Genomic DNA, 6,000 nt, shown 5'->3' with positions numbered 1-6,000 from the left:
AGGAGAACCTCCTTTTCCCCCTCCATTGGGGTATGGTCATGAACACTAACCCCAATTTAAGTTGATGTAAAATTGTAGAATAAAGTTTACGGTAGCTGGCTTGATACCTACACCTGGCTTCTTTAACCCTGGGTCAGAACTAATAGAAATTAATATCTTAATTGTTTTAAATTAGAAGCACTTTTATAGTTTTGCTTATTTTTTTTTCCTTTTTAATACCCCAGTATCCTTTAATCCCAGGATATATGTGTATATGCATACACACACACAGACACACATATACATATAAAATTTCCATATTTAAACAGTCTTTATTGTTTGTTGGCATAAAATAAACTGCTAAGTATTTCTCCAACAAAAATGCGTTTATTCAGGTTCAGCAAAGAAAATCATTTGAAGTCTGTAACTGTGGCCAACCACGTGCAAATCCCTACACACCAAGGAGAGAACACTTTTCTAGAGGGGAAAGGGAAGTTGGGAGGGCTAGAGAAAGCAAAAAGTATATGACTCTTCATTGGCTGAGTCTTTACCAGGAAAGAAGAGGAGTCTTTCTTCTCTCTGTTGGTCTCTGCTATGATCAAAGGGCCCAAGAGCCCTCCCTTCTGGCTTCCTAACTCCATTTAGTTGAATTTTCTATTGATTACTTTTTACAGTCTATTGAGAATTAATATAGAGAAAGAAATACAAATAATTGTTTTAGATTTCAGCATTTTTTGCACTTTAAATGTGTCACAATTCCTTAGTTAATTCTTTTTGGTTTTGTGGCCACCAAAATCTTGGCTTTCTCTGCCCACCGGAGCTGAATAAAAAGTATGGAGACAGAGTTTGGAGGGAATAGAAAGAAAGGTGGCTGTAATTCTCAAGTTGGCAGAGGAGAAAACACAGTAGGTGGTGCCTCAAGGACTGTGTCTCCCCTCCACAAGGAATTGAGAAGATCAGATAGTTGAGACTCACAGTCAGGGGCTGGAGAGAAGGGACAAAAGTGTAGTATCCTGTATTCCTCTTTCCTTTTGCATTGTTTGGAAACAGTCAATAGGCCTGTGTAATTTGGTTCTGGCAGTTGGTGCTGGAGTTGGGTCCATTGTCCTTTGTGGATTGCACTGTGACTTTCTTTCTATAACACAAAAAGGGGAAAAACAAACTACAAGGGGTGGTTTGCAAAGAGTGTACCATAAGGTTAAACATCAAGATGTGGTTAGCATAAATAAAGGGAGGGAAAAACAAAAGACAAGGGGTGCTTTATGATACCATAAAGTTAAGCATCAGGATGTGGCTGGCATAAAATTAAAAGATCATAGATGCAGAGTTACAGGGCAATATTTGTGGAATTTAGTTTGCATAAGAAGTTAGTCTTCTGAAAAGAATAGACTTTGTTATCAAGGCAGGCTGTAGATTAGGAACAGTTAAAGTAGAGAAGAACTCAAAAAGAGAAAAAGAAAAACTTTTTTAAATCCACTGCAACAGTTTGACTTCCAAGAAAAAAATTATATGATGCCAAATTTACCAGTTTCTCATTGTATTGCAGGGAAAAGTCAATTCTGACTTCATGTTGGAACTGTTTCTTTGACTTTCTTTTCATTGCTTTTATTATTATAAGTGTACATAGTGGCCTGCCTCAGAGAATCCTGCCCCTCTGCCTGACCTATAAACTAAAGTTCAGAATGGCATCTACCTATAGATGGCAGGAAGGAAGAAATTAACACATGCCCTGTCTGAGGCTTGCCATTGTAGGAGGTATTTGTAAGATTAATGGCCTTTTTTGCTTTGTTGCCTTACCCCCGACCCATCTCTGATATAGAAAAAAGATCTGTCATCCCCCTACACCCTCTCAGAAGATGGTTATTTTGAGACATTAGTCTGCCATCTTCTCAGTCAGCCACCTCTCTGAATGAAGTCATTTTCCTTGCCTCAGCCCCTTGTCTCTGACTCATTGGCCTGTCTTGTGACAAGCAGAGCAAGCTTGGACTTGGTAACAGCCATTGCCTGAGTGTTTGCTCTGAGTCCTGGATCAAGAGAGGCAGTTACCTTGAGATTTATGGCCTCTTATGTGAATTGGGCCTAGAGTAAAGAGAAGCTATCATTAGATTTTATTAAAATAATAGCTTCCACCCCTTCCCACCCCCCACCAGTTACTGTCAAATCTGATGCTGGGAAAGACAGAACAGGAGAAGAGGGTGACAGAGGATAAGATAGTTGGATAGCATCACTGACTCAATGGACATGAGTTTGAACAAACTCTGGGAGATAGTGAAGGGCAGGGAAACCTGGCATGCTACAGTCCGTGGGACTGTACAGAGTTGGACACAATTTATAATTAGAATAACAACCATCTAATCTATTGATGGTGTACTTTTTATTGTTGCAGGGTAAAGGGTTATTTTCTGCAGCAGTACTTAGTGGCCTATACTGCTTGGGGGTAGGAGTGATGGAGAGCAGAATTTCTAGAATTTCTACACACAAAACCTATACCTCTGCCTCCAGGGCAATACGCTGGGCCCAGAGAGCTACCTGCTCACACCACTTCTTCCCCAAACACAAATACTAATTTCAGGGCAACTCTCTCACTTATCAGAAACACCTCCTTATTTCTTATAAATTTTGATATTCCTTAAACAACCATATGCTCATTTTATAAATTAAAGATAGAGTTCTAAGTGCAGATAGTCTGGGAATGGTAAGACATTAACAAATTTAAGGCATAAATGGAGATTAGTTTTCAAACAAGTAGTATAGCCTGGGGCAGAGTGGGCAATGAATAGGAGCCTCAAAACCTTTTGAATGTCATTCTAAATTCTGACTCCACTTTTTGCAGTAGAGTCAGTTTTTTAACTGCCTGCACCTCATACCTATAACATCAACAGATTGGCTCAGGAGGTTCAGGACTGTGTTTATCTCCCCCCCGCCCCACTTGTGCTTTCCATCTTCATATAGAATTGCTATATTAGAGCACAAAATGCCTAAATGGGAACGAGGAAGGGAAATCATACCTCTATTCACAAATCTGTGATTTCTCTTTCTTGTCTATACAGGATACATTAGTTCGAGAGCAGCAGTTTAGTTTTCAGAGAGGAATATTCCCTAGGGCTTGGTGAACCTGGACCATTATTCCAGCATCAGTATGGTGGGGACAGGGCAGAGATTAGAGGTGAGGGGTGTAACATGCATTCCTGAAGCACCTCCTCTCTCAGTACTCATTACATCCATTGTCCTATTTAATCCTCAAAACAGTTGTGTCTTTATGTCAATTTACAATGGAGGAATGGAGGCTCAGTGAGTGTAAGCAACATGTTAACACAGCTACTAAGAACAGGGGTTCCAATGTGATCAATTTGGTTCCACTTCAGCATGAAACTGAACAATAGCTGGGGAGGTAAGAACAGGACTGTTGGATAAAGTTAAAAGATTTAAACCAGATTTTGGAAATTAGTGTAAGCTCTGAACCTCCCTGTCCCAGTGAGTGCTCTTGTAGTATTCCTTCCCAACTTCTTACCTGTTTTGTTCATTTACACTTGCTTTTGTTAGGTGGTTAGAATAGGAAAAAGGAGTCCAGAATGGCGGTGGCTAAAAGACAAGGGAAGGAAAAGCCTATGAAGATAGACCAAAGGAAGGTCCAAGGAAAGGAGTGAAGACCTCAGGTAGAATAAACAGCACTCCTGGCTAGCCCAATTTTCATAGCGCAGGCCCAGAGGGAGAAGAAAAAAACATATAAAAAGAGGAGCCAAAATTGGGCCGTGGGGCCTCTCTTCTCTTCGCGTCTTTTGGGTCAGCATGCTCTCAAGCCTAGAGGATGTATTTTCCTTTACTTTATAAATAAAACTGAGCTGTAACATGAAGCTGTAACACTGGTCCATCCGAGAGCTGTAACATTGGTCTGTCTGAGGGCTGTAACACTGGTCCATTGCTTCAAATTTTTTGTTGTGACAAGACAGAACCGAAGAAATTACACACTCCCCTGACACTTTCATCTGTGTGCTATGCTTGAGGGGTCAGGATGAAAACAAAATTGGCTTGTATGAAGTTTTACTTGACCATGTGACCCTTGGAAACAGTTTTGCACCAGACTCTCTCCCATTTCATCCAGCACCCACTGACATTTAGTCCCTACCCTGTACTTGCAGGACTTTTCCACTTTTGCTTGCTGGGCCATTCACTGTCCCCAGTATTTGCCTTGGTTGAGTTTTATGGGACCAGGTACCGACTCCACCAGAGCAGGGATTATATCTGTTCTGCCCACCTTCATGGGCCTGTGACCTAAAGAAGAATGTGGCACAGAGTGCAGTGTACACTTAATTAGTATTGGATGGACTTCTGATCCAAGAAGTGTTCTTCTTTCTCCTCTCCCTGGACAAAGTCTAGACAACTTTAGGCTAATTTTTTAATCTATCTTTGTGAAACTTTTATATATCCTAAACAGACATTTGCCCCTAATGAATTCATCTTTTTCTGAACTCAATTGTGGAAATTCCTCAAGTAATAATTTAGGTTAATTTACTATTCAATTCTTGAATTCTATTAAACTTTTCAGGCCATAGGACTTCTTTGACTATAAGATAACATTTTCTTTGTGGATAGATACTACTTTATCCCCCAGGACACAATTCTCAGGTAAGTGAAAACTCAGTAAATATTTAGGGGTGATGCTTTTCACCCATCTGTAAAATGACCACATTTTTTTCTTTATTTGCTCAGTTTTGTGTTTTGAAATTTTTCTAAAAAATCACCAAATGATAAGTTTTTCACCATTGCATATTCTGCATTAAATATTTCAAGTTAAAATATTGTGGATTTGGAGTGGTCTTTATTACCAACTCTTTAAATCTAATGAAGATTCAGCCTAGAGCAGAACCACGTTTTGTGCACAAGGCTGCCCTGAGGTTAATTCTCCAATTAGCAACAACAGCAAGAAAACAACAAAGTGAATCATCCCTGCCAAGTATGAGGAGATTACAGGTTCCCATTTATACAAAGGAAATACTAAATATAGATGCACCCCATTGAGCTGCTGCATCAGAAAGAAGAGAGAAAATGCACAGGGGAGAAGAAAACGGGTACAAGATCTGAAAAATCAGAAACTTCTATAAAGCATCTTGTCTTCCATGATCACAAACTTCCTCAACTGAATTCAGCCTTCTTTCTTACACATTTCCCAAGCAGCATACTGTGGGCTATTCTGGGGAAATATTTGCACAAAATATCTCAAACTTATGTTTGCTGACAAGCTATGAAGTCTACATTTTTAGTAAGAAAATTTCATTTTACTCTAGAATTTCCTGATCCAACTGGCACACCTGCTTCCCATGAATCTTGAAGAAACAGATGGAAGGGTAAAACTGATTTTGACTAAGATTAAATTCAGCCTTAGGAATAATTTTTAAATTTTCATGAGGTTCTGCTGTTTTAAGTAGACTGGCTTCTCTCAGGAAAATCTTAAGGAGAAAAATAAAAAAAAAATAAGAGGCTGCTTTTAATAAATAGCAATATATATTAAGTTAAAATCAGTTTTGCTAAATGAGTTCAATAACTGGTTGAAAATGATGATGAACATGGGAGTATGTCTGTAAAATAGGACACAGATGATAGTAATACTATTGTTACTGTTAATAGGTTTCCTGAAAACATGAAACAAATTGCATCTTGACTCTTGTTCTATAAATATGCTGCCTTTGCTCTATTTGAGCCTGGGCCTAGTGTCCTCCTGTTTTCTGATCAAGAAATATTTTACAACCTGAAGAGGTTAGATGTTAGATGTTTGGTTAGATGTTTGGTGGGAATCATCAGTGGAAAGTCAGACCCTGGAGTGTTTTGGCTAGTTGGAGCTCTACTGAAAAATCTGATTCTCCACTCTATGAAAGTCTAGTTTCAATAAAAGAGGTGAAATGTACTTTGTTGCCCTTTCTACACTCAGGGCACCAAGGCCTGGGTTATGATCCTTTACTATCAATTGATACTGGGAAGTTAGAGCAATAAAAGAAAAATATGGACACATTTTTTTTTTCTCTA

General features: G+C 39.0%; 1 long non-coding RNA gene across 2 annotated transcripts in view; it reads right to left on the bottom strand.

Moving 5' to 3' along the window:
• Positions 1–281: 281 nt before the first annotated feature.
• Positions 282–6,000, bottom strand: part of LOC110146791 (uncharacterized) — a 145,145-nt gene continuing 139,426 nt past the window's right edge. The window contains exons 4-5 of one of the 2 annotated variants that reach the window (XR_011488335.1): positions 955–1,114; positions 283–654 (exon numbers count right to left, since the gene is read on the bottom strand). This is a non-coding gene — a long non-coding RNA (uncharacterized lncRNA). Of the gene's footprint in view, positions 1,115–6,000 lie in introns of both variants that reach the window. The other variant, XR_011488333.1, reaches the window with a different exon arrangement.

The sequence above is a fragment of the Odocoileus virginianus genome, chromosome 6 (genome assembly GCF_023699985.2).
Source record: "Odocoileus virginianus isolate 20LAN1187 ecotype Illinois chromosome 6, Ovbor_1.2, whole genome shotgun sequence".
In the NCBI taxonomy this organism is placed as follows: domain Eukaryota; kingdom Metazoa; phylum Chordata; class Mammalia; order Artiodactyla; family Cervidae; genus Odocoileus; species Odocoileus virginianus.
This window is presented reverse-complemented; position numbering and strand designations above follow the sequence as displayed.